A 16,217-nucleotide genomic window follows, 5' to 3' on the forward strand; every position below is an offset into this window, starting at 1 on the left:
TATATTAGAGAATGTAAATGTATGACGTCATCACTCACGTGATCTGGCAGCCAGATTGGATCAAAGGAAAAAAAATACCTTTCAAAAACAAGAGTCGGCTCGCAACAAGTTGACTGCGCAGGGTAAGTATTCTATGAATACCATCTAGTAATTATTTATTTCATCTTCACTCGTTCCTCATATTACAGATCTATCTTTATCTATCTGTATTTCCATCACTTTTGACAAGTTTCATCTCTTCACCTTTTTACCTACTTGTTGCATTTCTCTGCCCATTCTTCATTTTCCTTTTCTCTCACTACCTCTAAATTTACTTTGTGGACATAGATTATGCTGCATTAACAGAATAATTACTTAAAACAAATCATCTAATGGTCACCTTGGATTCAGGGAAAGTTTGATTAATTAGTGCAAGAACCACAGTGATAATAATCACATGCACACTGGGCGGGGCATAACAGACACACCGCTGTGCACGCTTTACCGCAAGATGCAAGGATAGATACACCTAGATACCGTCATGCACCGGCATGTGTGTTCGTGTTCTTCCTCACACCATGTGTTCCTCCTCACCGACATGCAAGTGTGTGCCTCCACACACCGGTATGCACCACCTCTTCACATGCATGATGATTCATCAGTGTGTGCGTATCGTCTCTCGGATGGATGTTAAGCCGGGTGTCCCATGTCCCATCGTTAGTTGATGTATGGTAAACACCCCACGGTGTCCTTCGCCAAAAGTAGGCGAGTTATCACCGGCATCCTGAATAAATTATAAATCCTGCCCTGACTAACTGCTGGGAGGGCAATGGGAAATCACCTAGTATCACCTTTGTCAAGCAGTCAAATACCTTCCTTCAAGCAGAACACTCAATCAATCATTCCAAGTTCTTTCTCTTTATTTTCGTTCACAATTGTTATCTTTTCTAATTATCTACTTTCCCGATGGTGTGCACATCCAGAAATGAATGGTGTGCCTCCATCTCTCTCTTTCACTTTCCTTCTTCCAAATTTCTCCATTCCATCAATACCCATGTGTGTTTCTTCTACTCACTCGCTCTGAACACCTCCAACCAGACACATCAGGGTAAACCTTTACTGCGCCGCACAAGATGGAAACAAAATGGCTTCTAATTGCAAGTTGTCGCTACCCTTTATACAGGGACTCTAATCGACCCTTACCCACCACAATTTATCCCAACCGCCAACACCGCGTCACCCACCATCCCCTACCGGCGACCACGCTCATTCCACCATCGATTACGTCCCGCCTTCTGTATCCACTCCTAATAGGCTCCTCCCACCATCGTTTCTGTCCCGCCCTCTACATCCACTTCAAACGCTCCTCCCACCATCGATTCCGTCCCGCCTTCTGTATCCACTCCTCATGGGCTCCTCCCACCATCGATTCCGTCCCGCCTTCTGTATCCACTCCTAATAGGCTCCTCCCACCATCGTTTCTGTCCCGCCCCCTACATCCACTTCAAACGCTCCTCCCACCATCGATTCCGTCCCGCCTTCTGTATCAACTCCTAATAGGCTCCTCCCACCATCGCTTCTGTCCCGTCCTCTACATCCACTTCAAACGCCCCTCACCATCGTTTCCGTCCCTCCTCATAGGCTCCTCCCACCGTCGTTTCTATTCCGCCCCCTACATCCACTTCAAACACGCTCCTCCCACCATCGACCCTGTCCCTGCATCTCCCCCTACTCACCCCATTCTATCCCATCCCCTGCATCCCCCACCACCGTTCTCCTCTCCCTCGCTACATTTTTCTCCGTACGTCATCTCCGCTCGTCGTCTTGCTCGCACCGCGAGTCGCACTCCTCCGCAACTCCAGCCCAGTATCCTGGTCCTCCGGACGATCTTTTGTGCGTTTCTTGCTACGGAGAGGTAAGTCGAGAACGTGCACCACCAAACCAAAGCACGGCTGTTCTCACCTACCGACCGATACTCACTCAGAGTCCTTAAACTGCTTTCAAATTCTTTCCACTACATCGTTTGGCTATTAATTTCATTATTTCTCGATGATGTCACGCATGTGTTTTGACGTCAGGACCGCTATAAGTATATGAGGCCAATGATTCACTCCCTTACCCTTGTGTTTGCTTTTGTCACGGGGTTCCCACGTGGTGATCATTTATCCTGCAAATCATTTCCTAGTCTCTAAACGCTTTACGGAATCAAGGAGCTCCTTTATGTAAATGCACTGAAGTTCATCTATCTATAATTCCAGTAATCTCTGTCTGTACGTTTGTACGTTTGTCTGTCTGTGACCGCTGTTTCTCGACAACCACGGGTCCGATATACTTTTAACTTGCCAGGTATATTGCTGGGGACCCGAGGATGTGCCTTTTCAAGGTTTCATATTAATCGGACAATTACTTACCGAGCTATGTCCAAAAAACGATTCAACCAATCAGAGAGCAGCGAACGATCGCGTGTGCCGGCGTTGCGAATGGACCAAACCATTCCATGTAAATAGAGGGGGGGGGTTCTGTGGTCGTTGCGAATGGACGAAACCATTTCATGTAAATAGAGGGGGGGGGGATTGTCACTGTACTCGCAAGCCGTTCGCCGTTCGCTTTGGCGTTGCGAATGGACCAAACCATTTCATGTAAATAGAGGGGGGGGATATAATTTTAGATAGATATATAGTACGGGCATATATATAGTACGGGCATGCCCTAGTTAAAATAAAAAAGCGAATTAACTTTATTGTGACGTCATGCCGATATTACGTTGTGTTTTGTATTCGTGCCTCCATCATTTTGAATCCACACCGTTTCCCTTTAAAATAACTTTATTCTCCTTTCAGTCTTTCCCTGGATTGAGAGTCCGTGTCACGTACCCTCAAACTGCTGTGATCTTCAAAGGTCACGACCTCCAGACCTACCTGCTGTAAGCATGCCCACCATTTTAGTTCAAAGTTCAACTTGGGCTCTTCTCTGTACCTCGATTCTTCCCCTGAAGCATCGAGGGATCTGCAGGGTCGATGTTAAAACAACCTCAACGATGTATTTATTATGTACACAAATATGGTGCATCTTGTTTGTTTCGACCACGATAGGGTTCCACGTGAAGTAGTGACATGGGCATTGAGGAAGTTAGGAGTGGAGGAATGGTTGATCAGAGTAGTGATGGCAATGTACAAAAGAGCGCGCACAGCTGTAAGGACGAAGGACGGGAACAGTGGTGAGTTTGAGGTGAAGGTGCGCGTGCATCAGGGTCGGTACTAAGTCCACTACTATTTGTAGCTGTGATGGAGGTGCTGGCTCGGAACGTAAAGGAGGGTTTACCGTGGGAGTTGTTGTATGCAGATGATCTGGTGTTGATTGTAGAAAGTATGGATGGACTGAAGGAGAAGATGAACAAGTGGAAGGAATGTACGGAGACGAAAGTTCTGAAGGTGAATATCGGAAAAACGAAGGTGATGGCAAGTGGTAAAGCATGTGGTGAGGTGGAAAGAACTGGGAAGTGGCCGTGTGCTGTGTGCAGGAAGGGTGTCGGAGTGAATTCCATTCAATGTACAATGTGCGCTGAGTGGGTTCATCAAAAATGTAGTGGTTTGAGAGGGTCATTAACCAGTGTGGCAGCTACATTCAAGTGTAAGGTGTGCACAGAGGGAGCTGCAGATGGAGGAAATGTTGAGTTGGATCTTGGAGATGGCGTGAAGCTGGAAGGTGTGAAAACATTTTGTTACCTTGGAGACATGCTGAATGGAGAAGGTGGATCAGACTGGGCAACAGTTGCTAGAGTGAGATGTGCATGGAAGAAGTTTCGGGAACTGAGTGGTGTGCTGACGAGGAGGGGAGTGTCGTTGAAGCTGAAGGGAAAGGTGTATGCTGCATGTGTGAGAAGTGTTATGATTTATGGGAGTGAGACATGGGTAATGAACGTAGAGCAGCAACGAAGGCTGGAAAGGGTGGAAATGCGAATGGTTCGGTGGATGTGTGGAGTATGGTTGAGAGAGAGGAAGACAAATGATGAATTGCGAAAGATTATGGGAATAGAGCCTATGATGGATGCTGTGAAGAGAAACAGGTTGAGATGGTTTGGTCATGTGTTGAGGAAGGATGAAAGTAACTGGTTGAGAAGAGTGATGGAAATGAATGTAGAAGGAAGTAGAAGACGGGCAAGATCGAGAAAGACTTGGCTAAAGATGGTCGAAGAAGACATGCGGGCAAGGGGGTTAACCAGGAGAGATGCAGAAATAGGGCAAAATGGAGAAGATTGTCATGGGGACCGCAAGGCTAACCCCAGCTCTTGCAGGGAAAATGGCCTTAAAATGCATGTTGTTGTTGTTGTTGTTGTTGTTGTTGTTGTTGTTGTGTTTGTTTCGACTCAGTCCCTTCGTGTGCTCCTGCCATACCATTCCTCCTGTGGTCTCCTCATCTCATTTCTCCATCCTAGCCTGTCACCTCTTCTTCCTTTTCTCAATTTTTTTTCTTTTTGTATACAAGATCGAGGCTTGTGTAAGAGCGTGTAAGAGCTTCATTAATCACAAAAAGACAAACTGACACATAAAACATATGATAAAGGGAGCGGGAGACAAGATGGGGAGAGAGAGGGAAGCACACAAGCACAACATTTGAGAGCATGGAGATCGGGAGATCTGTGGGAGGGAGAGGGCTTGGGGGGAGGAGGCATGGGAAGGGTGGTGGGGGTGGGAGAGGTATAAAACACATGGACACTGCTAGGACTTCCAGGAAAGAAGTCGGTATTTCAAAAAAGTGGATCTGGGGTGAATTAACGGGGGTAGAAAAGTTCAAGGTTTTGGATGGGGGAAGATAAGAGATGGTCTAGATAAGATAGATAAGAGAAGATAAGAGAGATGATAAGTCTACCTCTTTACATGGTCCACCTCTTTGTATGGGCTACCCTAACATGAATTCACAAACTCCAAGCTCTGCTTCCTACTTACTGTGCGACAACATGTCAATGCGATGAGGTTCCCATCTGATCATCCACCTCAGAATGCAGTAGCCATGGGTTCTAATCCCATTTTTTGTATGTGCGTTGTGCCATGATGCAGTGCCCCCTTTTGGTTAACGCAGTTTTTAATTTGCCAACAGTGCCAGTGATAACTCGCCTCGTCTTCCCGAAGAACACCGTGGGATCTTTAACGTCCACCAACTAATGCCGGCAGAGTGGACGCCAATTTTTACGTCCATCTAAAGACTGCACACACATGGATGAATTACCTGTCTATAAAACACTGGATGCCAGTTTATAGCTGGGTCGGAATTCAAACCCAGGCTTGACATCTCAGAGGTGAGTGTGTGTACCTCTAGGCTTACCTGCCAGCCCCATACATATAACAATACTGGAGGTACAAGTTTCTCTTTGAAACACATCTTGAAAATAAAAATAAATGTGCATAACTTCCTTTGTTGTTTTGTGGTGGGTTATTTTCAATTACTTGCCTTTGTGACGTCATAATGCTATAATGCGATCATGAGTGCCTTTGTAATGTCATAATGCTGTATTTCATCACAAGTGCTTTTGTGATGTCATAAATCTCCATTGATTATAAGTGCCTTTGTGACCTCATCATGCTGTATTGTTCGTAAGTCCCTTTGTGACATCATAGTGCTGTCTCCAATTAAAAGTGTCTTTGTGATGTCATATCTTTAGCGATTAAAGCTGCACCAAGTGCATTGCACGTGGCGTCTGGATTTTTCCCGGCGTACTCATCGGCTAGTTGGGTTGTTGATCAGACTTGTGTCTGATGCGCACAAAAATCGTATTAATTTGCTCGCACGTGATGTCTATTCTATGGGATTCAGGTGTTGTCAATTTACACTTTAATTGCCGTTAATTTCTCTCAGTCGGTGAATGGAGGCCGTTTTGTGAAGAAAAGAAAACTATAATTTGTGATACTGTTTGCAGATGCCATTCAGTCCAACACACCTGTACCATATCCACACCTTTGCACTCTCACCTACTGCAGCTAAGTTTAACCACACAGCTACCTACCTACCAGTAATCTCTGTGTGAATGTCTGTGTGTCTGTGTGTTTGTCTGTGACCGCTGTTTCTCGACAACTACCGGTCCGATATACTTGAAACTTGCCAGGTATATTGCTGGGGACCCGAGGATGTGCCTTTTCAAGGTTTCATATTAATCGGAGAAGTAGTTACCGAGCTATGTCCAAAAAACGATTCAACCAATCAGAGAGCAGCGAGCTATCACGTGTGCCGAACGTGCCGAACAGACTCTGCCTCGGACGGCACATTTGAGAGCGTATTCATTTATTTCACGTTGGCAAACTATGTTGGCGTTAAACTATGTTTTAAAACTAATTAAAACTAATTTGCGATTCGTCGTAACTGCGATATGCGACCTTCCGGACAGTCAAATGAGGACGTCACTTCCGGACTTACGGATAGTCATAGTGACGACGTACTGATGCTGAACGTGGCGAGCAGACGCTGCCTCGGACGGCACCTCGAGCGTATTCATTTATTTGACGTTGCAATCTGTGTTGATTGTTGTAAGGTACGATCGATTGTAGTACATACATATTTATATTTTGTACATATTCATTACGGGCACGTCACGGGTACGGGTACGGTACGGTTACGGGTACGCCACGTACGGGCACGTCCTAGTAGAGAACAATCACAGTATGGAGTACAAAGTACAAAAACGCAATGGTGTACTTTTTTCTTTTTCTTTTTACATCCCCCACCAAAGGTGGACGGAAGTTATGTTTTCATCCCTCGTTGTATGTTTGTCTTTGAGCACGATATCTCAAAAAGTTGTAGATTGATTCAGACGAAACTTGGAGGACAGGTTGGGTGTGTCGCAAGGACGAATTGATTCAATTTTGGTGGAGATCTGGATCCGGATACGAGGATTTGGAATTTTTAAAGTGATCTTCACCATCGAGATATTGGGCCAAAAACGATTTATAGCACGATATCTCAAAAGGTTGTGGATGAGTTATAACAAAACGAGGTGGATGAGTTAGTTAGGTTGATTCAAGCCGATTAACAAGCCGATTCGATTCTGGTTCAGGTCCGGATCCATATCCGGCCTATCAGTGGGTTACAAAATGTAAACTGGTGAGCCTGCTGGAGGTATGCGCTCTACCGAGTGCCGTTCTAGTTATCTTGTGTTTTTCGAGCAATGATAAATGGGATATTTAACGTGTACTTAAATGTAAATGTAGATGGGATGGTGTGTTCCGAGGTGCAGCCTTCTCTGCCCGTGTTACAAGACGTCGCAAATGAATATTCAAACCTTGGAACATCCTCGACTTGAACATTTATGTAGTTGAGACCCCCAAACTTCGTAACCAATTTGCTATCAATTGTAAACCGAGCACGGAAAAGGGAGAGTATGCTGCATCATGGAGTATGCTGATTTTACTATATTCTGCTTATGAAGGATGTGTATGATAATCACATTATCCTTTATTAAAAGTCATTGATTTTAATCGCTCTCATTGACTGAAAAAGCTTGTGTCGGTGTCTCTGAATGTCTTCATTATGACTGACGGTTTTTTGTATCAGACAAAACTTTTTTTTTAGGTGGTAGGTCATAGACAGCAACCACCAGGTTCGTACTACTGCATTGACTTAGGAGCGTTAACGTGCTTCCTGGAACTTTTCCTACACTCTCCATGTCAGGATTGCTGGTCTTACTTTTTGTGTCACGCAAACTGAGCTAACTGGCTGGCATTAATTACTCTTTCTTACACACACCATACACTCATTCTACTCGCTTTCACTCCATATATTTACATTATTTCGCTTTCCTTTCGTTTTCTTGTATTCATCCTTTCTCTTCAATTCTTTATATCTTCAGTCCTTGTTTATGTTTCATTGAAGGCCTGGCCTGGATAAGAACTATAAAGTCCTTAACTGGAGCCTTTAACATAAAATATATACTATTTGTGACTTCCATGGCAGATTGTGATTTTGTGCACATTTATTGACACGTCCAGCATATTGAGCGGGCGGACATAACCGCGGGCTGAAATAATTAGATTCTGACTCGAGTCGGTCAAGTCATGTCCTTGGGATTTATCTGCACTATTTGAAACTATTTGGCTGTATCTGCTGTTCATTTGACGTCACAATTTGAATGGCATCAACGTGATTGTACGTTGGCGTTCGCCTCAAGTAATGGAGCAGTTGCTGTGACGACACACGGGCTGGAAGGGGGTCGTGGATGGTGGGTGCTCGGAGCCGTTGCAACTGCAGACTGGGTTGGCTGAGTGAATCGCCTCATCTACTCGGCTCTGAAGTGTCGAGAGGTCCGAGTGCATCATTGTTCGTTATGCCGGCCTTTTCTGACGATTTCCAGACAACTTAGTGCACGTGAGTACCTGTAAATCCGTGAGTCTTCCGTTGACAACTTTGTTGGGAAATCGGTCTGGTGATTCTGTAATTGCACAAAAGTTGAAATAATAACTGGCACACAGTGCTTGGAGCAACATTAAGAGAAAGAAATACTAACATTAGTTTGTAAGTAAAAATAACCATAATTTGCAATGAAAAATGATTTGAATGGAGAGAAAATGAGGTCAGAGAGGAAAATGTATCCGATACAAGAGGCACTTCAAAAAAGCCTTCAACTGCGTTACGACCATGGACCAGGAAACGTTTGGTGGTTGAAAAACACGTAATTTGAGAAATGAATAACCTCGTACCTTGTGTGGGGAAGAAGAGCTTTCTTGAAAACGGTCTCGTCTTAACCTTGCTATTAAATCAAAAGGAGGTCATACTATACAAACTGGTGTAGAACGGGATAAGGGATGGGTAGAGTATTTTAAGGAGGTTCTATAGAAATTTTAACCTGCAGAAGAATTGGACTTTATTGACAAGCCAACTCGTATTGACCTAGATCTACCTAGATGAAACCACCAGAGTGGAAGTTGAGGAGGCTGTGAGACTCCTGAAATCAAACAGATCACCTAGCATAGATAAAATTCCAGCCAAACTGCTTAAAACAGGTGGGCTATAATTAAATAAGCAACTAGAACGGCATGCGGTAGAGTGCATACCTCTGTCAGGCTGAACAGTTTATGTTTTGTATCCATTGATAGGCCGGATCTGGATTCGGACCTGGACCAAAATCGAATCGGCTTGTTCGTGTCACCCACCCACCCACTGAGTTTCGTCATAATCCGTCCACAACTTTTTGAGATATCCTGCTATATATATATATCGTATTTGGCCCTATCACTCAATGGTGAAAAATCACTTAGAAATACTGGTATCCAGATCCTGATCTTCACCAAAATCTAGTCAATTCGTCCTTGTCACTCACACAACCTCTCCACCAAATTTTGTCCGAATATGTGCACAATTTTTTGAGATATCCTGAAAACATAACCTCCGTCCACCTTCATTGTTGGAGGTACATTACATGACCAAAAGTATGTGGACACCCGAACATTAACTTTTCATTCCAAAATCATGGAATATGGAGTTGGAATATGGAGTATTCCATATTGGAGTTGGTCCCCCTCCTTTGCTGCTATAACAGCCTCCACTCTTCTGGGAAGGCTTTCCACGATGTCGGAACATTTCTGCAGGGATTTGCTTCCATTCAGCCACAAGAGCATTGGTGAGGTCGGGCACTGATGTTGGGCCGTCGATTCGTCCGTCGAACTGCCGGATGGTGAAGCTTGATTCATCACTCCATATAGCATTTCCACTGTTCCAGAGTCCAATGGCGGCGAGCTCTACACCATTCCAGCCGACGCTTGGCGTTGCGCATGGTGATCTTAGGCTTGTGTGCATCTGCTCAGCCATGGAAGCCCATTTCATGAAGCTCCCAACGAACAGTTGTTGTGCTGACGTTGCTTCCAGAGGCAGTTTGGAACTCGGTAGTGAGTGTTGCAACCGAGGACAGACGGTTTTTACGCGCTTCAGCACTCTGCGTTCCCGTTCTGTGAGCTTGTGTGGCCTACCAATTAATGGCTGAGCTGTTGTTGCTCCGAGACGTTTCCACTTCATAATAACAACACTTACAGTTGACCAGAGCAGCTCCAGCAGGGCAGAAATTTGACGAACTGACTTGTTGGAAAGGTGGCATCCTATGACGGTGCCACGTTGAAAGTCACTGATCTCTTCAGTATGGCCCATTCCACTGCTAATGTTTGTCTATGGAGATTGCATGGCTTTGTGGTTGATCATATATACTTGTCAGCAATGGGTGTGGCTGAAACAGCCGAATACACTAATTAGAAGGGGTGTCCGCATACTTTTGGTCATGTAGTGTAACTGCACAACCTGAAAAGTTGTGAAGAAGAACCAGAAGCGGGATGAACGGTATTATTATTAAGTTGTCAAAAAAAGGGGATGTATCTAAATGTTCCAACTGGAGAGGAATAACCCTGTTGTCCATTCATGGTAAAGTGGTGGCAATTTGAATCATCAACGATAGTGCTTCTTCTGAGAGGACCGCCATTGTCAATAAGGTAAACATGTACCACTTGTCACGGTCCACATCATCACTTTACGCTGAATTCCCGTTCATACCAATACACCCTCCAAAAAAATTGCTTATTTGAGTTGAGACATCTATGGTCGATCCCGCTGTGACCAAATCTTTGAGCTCAGACAAATTATAGAGACATTCAGAGGAGTTAGACAAGGCTGTATTCTATCACCCTCTTCTATTCCTAATTGTCATAGACTTCATCACCATGAAGATTTTATCACCATGATAGATTATCCCAAGAATCGTGTGATACTTATTGGTGTAACGAGACTTGCTTAACAGATGTAGATTTCATGGATAATATCACTGCAATGTGCACCTCCACCTGTAATGTGCAAGCTGCAACTGGGGATTTAAATTCACTAGTTCTCAATCCAGGCTAAAGATTAGTGATGATAAGACTAAGATCATGTATGTTGGATCATGGGCAAATACTCCGAAAATAAAAGTTGGAGGCATGACCCTGAAGAAAATGAAATTGTTTCCATATTTAGGCGGTGTGATATCTGGTGACAGTTCCATTGAGGTATGCATTCGAAATCAAGGTATGCATTGGAAATCAAGGTATGCATTGGAAAAGCATGTTCATCTTCCAAGAAGCTAAATAAGATCTGGAACAATTGAACCATCTCTCTTAAACTATATACGAGCCTATTTGATGTAATGGTAGTTACAACGGCGCTTTCTGCAGCAGAGACCTGGCAGCTTACTAAATGTTACGTGTGAGGGTAGTGGGGGGGAGGGAGGTCCACGTGGACTTGGAGTTGTAGAGGGATGTGAACTTGAGTTGGGAGGGGATGGGGTTGGGATGGGCACAGGGATGCAAATGTGGAGTTGGGAGTAGGAGGGATGTGAACTTGAGGAGGGAGGGATGGGGTTGGGATGGGCACAGGGATGCAAATGTGGAGTTGGGAGTAGGAGGGATGTGGACTTGGAGTTGGTTAGCGAGGGAGGGATTTGGACTTGAAAAAGAAAGAGGTGGGGGGGGGGGTGCAGACCTGGGTTTGGAGGGGGAGGATTTAGAACTCGAAGAAGAATGGGGTAGTGGAGGACAGAAAGATAGAGTGGGAGGAGGGATGGCATAGAAGGGAAATGAGTTGGGAAAAGGGGGTTTCTGAATGCTTTGGAGTGGGGAGTGGGTTAACGGCCTGGAGTGTGAAGGGCTTGAAGGTACATTGAAGTCTTTTGGTTGGGAGGGGGAAATTGAGGACTTGGGGTTTGGGATGAGGGCTTGTCGACTTAGGGGAGGGGGAGAGAAAGGTCGGAGTTGAAGTCGCATTTTACATTGCGTGTTATTTCAACGAGTCCCTGCCATTATGCTGTCAAAGGACATTCCTGTCAAAACCCTTAAATATTCCAATCTCTATGGAAACTAATTCTCTTTCAACAGCCCAGTTTAACTGGGTTATCTGCTGGTTTGTTTGTATGATCGTGTTTCTTTCCCCCTTTTCATTACTTCCACAATCAAAGGTTGATGATGGTTGGTTTCACTCTCATTTGTCTGTGAGGACGATATCTCAAAACGTTGTGGATGGATATGGACGAAACCTGGTGGACAGGTTGGTGTGGGACAAGGACAAATATATTGGATTTTTGTGAAGATTTGGATCCGGATCCGGACACTATAAATTTTAAATTCAAGATAGGAGGAGGCTTGGAGCTGTTGTCGGGTTCGTTTCTACAACTGGCGTCGCAAAGCCGCTTCAATATTTCGCTATGTCCATCCATCCACTAAAAATGAAGAAGAACCTTTCTAGCCCACCGTGTTTAATTCTAACTAGCCGAAACCCGTGGAACATCCACGGAAGGGAGGATGTGGTGTATGGATAGAGTGTACCATTATGGATGGCATAGGGGATTTGCTTGTCCGAGTAAGAGTTAGGAAGAAAGATGAGAATGAAGAGTTCGTATATGAACAACGATCGCCGACACCGGCACAAATGCATGCTCTGGATTGTCAGAGCAGTTAATCGGATGCTTTTGGGCCCCAACGTCGGCTAATTCAGATTTTTCGAGTATGGGTGTACGTGATAAACAAAGAGCGCGGTTCGTAGATCGTAAATCCATGAGTGCCGTGGGCATCGGGTCACAGGGTGCGGCGTAAAAGGGATAACAAAGTCGAGTCCTTACGCGATTATTATATAGATGGATATTGTTCGTTTCTCGGCTTTGCCTATTGCATGTTAAAAATGCCAAACTGGACTTCTTCCTTCAAACGTGGGTGTGATTTTTTAAAATGTATTTTTATTAATGGTATCCCGGAGTTTCTTAGACCCTTAGGAGTACTAAACCACCTTTTAAGTGTTTTTTTTCCTTCTTGCACTATCAATTTCCGAACTGTATCTCGGAGCTAGGTTAGGACTTTCGGAATTAAATTTTGCAACAATAATGTGAATAGCTATTGAAAGGGCATCCTTTCAATAATGTTGTTTCAATAACAATATTGCTTCAATAACAATAATAACAATAATGTGAAATTTTGGTGTCAGGAAGGGCATCCGGCCATAAAAAAACAAAAAAAACATTGCCTCAAACAGGGAACCATGATTGTCATGGGGCCCGCAAGGCTAACCCCCGCTCTAGTGGGGAAAATGGCCTTAAAACGATCATTCATTCATTCAATGTGAATAGAAAGTATGCGGAATTGACATTTTTTGACCTTGACCTAGTTTTAAAGGTCATGACATAATTATAGACATTAACATTTATCACCAAAACTCGACTAAGGTTTGTCCAATGAGAACGAAATTGCCCTCTCAAGATAGCCTAGCATAGAGCAAGGCACATTTACACTTATTTTACATCATACCCCTCTGGGTTAAATGTCAAGGTCATGGCGGTCTCAAAAAAAAAATACATTTGTTTGTCATCGCTCAATTTTACTCTCTCCTCGTGTCCTCACCCTATCTTGCTACCACTATGCTCGTTTCCTCGCTCCGTATCTCTCTATCCTTGTTTTCTCTCTATCCCTCTCCTTCTCTCTCCCTCTCTCTCTCTCTCTCCTACTAACTTTTGTTTTTCATATTTACCTCCGCCACCAAAGGTGGATGGAGGTTGTTTTCACCCCTGTCTGTCCGTTTGTCCGTTTGTGAACAAGATATCTCAAAAAAGGTTGTGGACGGATTCGGACAAAATTTGGCAGAGATGTAGCGTATGTGACAATGACGAAATGATTCGATTTTGGTGAAGATGTAGCGTATGTGACAACGACGAAATGATTCGATTTTGGTGAAGATCCGAATCTGGATACGGCGACTATAATTTTTAAGTGATTCTTCACCATTGGGAGATAGGGCCAAAAACGATACATAGCAGGATATCTCAAAAAGATGTGGACGGATTTGGACGAAACTTGGTGGAGAGGCTGTGTGTGTTTGAAAAGGTCTAAGTGAATGAATGTGAATAAGTGAATTGAATGCTCGCGAGATCTTGGAGACGACGGCAGGGATTTTCGAAGCTCCACACGGTCTCCACGTTTTCAAAGTTAAGTCTGTTCACAATTGTATTTTGTCGAAACTGTATTTATCTTTCGGTGTGTGAACCTATAGTGTGCCCCTTGGAAGTTTCTCGGTGTTTATCTTTCATAAATTAATCGTTTGTTTGCCACGTCGCGAGTGAGGCCTTGCAGCCTCAGGCTTCCCCCGTTGAAGTTTGTTCCTTCCTTCGCTGTTTTGCTAGGTTTTTTGATTTTCCCTTCTCCCCCAAACTTCACCAAACATCTACTCTTTGTCTAACGTTGTAAACCCCCCCACCCCACCCCAAAAAAACAGGAAAAAAAAAAAAACTTCTTTCCCTTTCTCCTCGTGTGCTTTTGTTCCATCATGCGCCTCTGTCCATGTGCGCTGTCCTGCCCCGCCCCCATTATCCCCTTGCTTTCCACCTTTTGCCCTGTTCAAGTGACTCGTGGTGTCCCTCTCGGCTCCCTCTCCCCGTTGGTATTTTTGTGAATATAACATTGTTCTTCACGGTTCTGTTTAAATATGTTTAAACTTTCCCCTTCAGTGATTTATTCAGTGGTTTATTACAACACGCTGTTTTTCTTCATATTTAAAAGGCTCCTTTCAATTTCCTTTTCAATTCATTCCATTTCAAAAAAATATTCAATCTCTTATAACTCTTTCTCACTCCATGCTCTAAATTCACATTCATTCCACCCCTCTTCCATCGTTCTTAAACGGATCGCTAACTTGAAAATCACAACAAACCCAATTTGTTATAAATGTTCATCTTTCATTAATCATCCACTTTCTAAACGTCCCACTTGCCCCTCCCCTCCAAATCTCCCCCCTTGCCCCTCCCCTCCAAATCTCCCCCCTTGCCCCTCCCCTCCTAAACTCCCCCCTTGCCCCTCCCCTCCTAAACCCCCCCTTGCCCCTCCCCTCCAAATCTCCCCCCTTGCCCCTCCCCTCCAAATCTCCCCCCTTGCCCCTCCCCTCCTAAACTCCCCCCTTGCCCCTCCCCTCCAAATCTCCCCCCTTGCCCCTCCCCTCCAAATCTCCCCCCTTGCCCCTCCCCTCCTAAACTCCCCTCTTGCCCCTCCCCTCCTAAACTCCCCCCTTGCCCTTCCCCTCCTAAACTCCCCCCTTTCCCCTCCCATTCAAAACTCCCCCCCAACCTCTCCCCTTCAAATCTACCCTCCAACCATCCCTCCCAAATTCTCCCTCCTCCCACCTCCTTCTCAAAGCTGCCTACCCACTTCATGTCCCTTCTATCTCATACCTCCACCTCCCCCAACCTTCGACCTTCCTCTGCCCCTCCTCAAACAACCCCTCACTGTGCCTCATCCCATCACCATCAAACCTTTCGTCCTCCTCATCCTTCCCTTTCTTGTAACTCTTCTGTAATCTCTGCCACACTATCAACTGCTCTTCTGACCTCCCCCTCTCATCCTTCATCTGACCCTACCCCTCCCCTCCCCTGTCCTGCAACCGATGCTCCCCCTCTCTCATTAACGGTATGGACCTCAAACATCCAGGGCCTTCGCTCAAACCTTATTGATCGCTCCATTCAGGTTGCTTCTGACAATCCAGACTTGATCTGCTTAACAGAAACTTTCCTCCTTCAAGATGTCTCTGATTCCTTAATATCTCTTCCTGGTTACTCCCTCCTCTGGTATGATAGACCTGATCCTCGTCCTGGTGGTGGGGTGGCTATCTTTATCAAAAACTCTCTTCCTCACTCTCCTTGCACTGCCCTCTCTCCACCCCACCACCAGGAGTACCTCTGGCTACGGCTTCCTCTCCGCTCCCACCTTTTGTTCAAATGTGTTCTGTACCGTCCTCCAAACAGTGATGACTCCATTTACATTTCGCTGTCGGACAACATGGACCAACTTCTATCAACTCATCCAAACTCTCTCTTCCTCATATGTGGTGACTTCAACTGTCATCATGCCAGCTGGCTGGGTGTGGGTTCATCTCTCACCAGCCATGGCACCTCAGCAAAGGACTTCTGCGACTCATTGGGACTAACACAATCTGTCAATTTCCCGACCCGGATCTCAGTCAATGGAGTATCTTCTCTTCTGGACTTGGTTATGACTAACTTCCCTGCAAATGTCTGCTGCTCTTCTTCTGCTCCAATCGGTTCTTCTGATCATGTGCTTGTTAAAGTGGACATCTCTCTGGCCATTCTCAGAGAGCCTCCTCAGCGCCGACGAGTCTGCCATTTCACTCAGGCTGACTGGCACGGTCTGCAAGCAGCCATCAATCATCTGGACTGGTCTCCCATCTCTACTGCCTCTGACATAAATTCT

At 45.0% G+C, this 16,217-nt stretch overlaps 1 protein-coding gene across 5 annotated transcripts in view; it reads left to right on the plus strand.

Moving 5' to 3' along the window:
• Positions 1–1,497: 1,497 nt before the first annotated feature.
• GPR45 (G protein-coupled receptor 45) overlaps positions 1,498–16,217 on the plus strand; it is a 41,021-nt gene continuing 26,301 nt past the window's right edge. The window contains exons 1-4 of one of the 5 annotated variants that reach the window (XM_068135968.2): positions 1,562–1,894; positions 2,820–2,902; positions 5,077–5,275; positions 8,135–8,331. The gene's annotated coding sequence lies outside the window, so the exon portion shown is untranslated. Of the gene's footprint in view, positions 1,895–2,819; positions 2,903–5,076; positions 5,276–8,134; positions 8,332–16,217 lie in introns of all 5 variants that reach the window. The other 4 variants (XR_010987003.2, XM_068135967.2, XM_078768304.1 and 1 more) reach the window with 4 other exon arrangements.

Source organism: Myxine glutinosa, chromosome 14, assembly GCF_964187855.1.
Source record: "Myxine glutinosa chromosome 14, kmMyxGlut1.1, whole genome shotgun sequence".
In the NCBI taxonomy this organism is placed as follows: Eukaryota; Metazoa; Chordata; class Myxini; order Myxiniformes; family Myxinidae; genus Myxine; species Myxine glutinosa.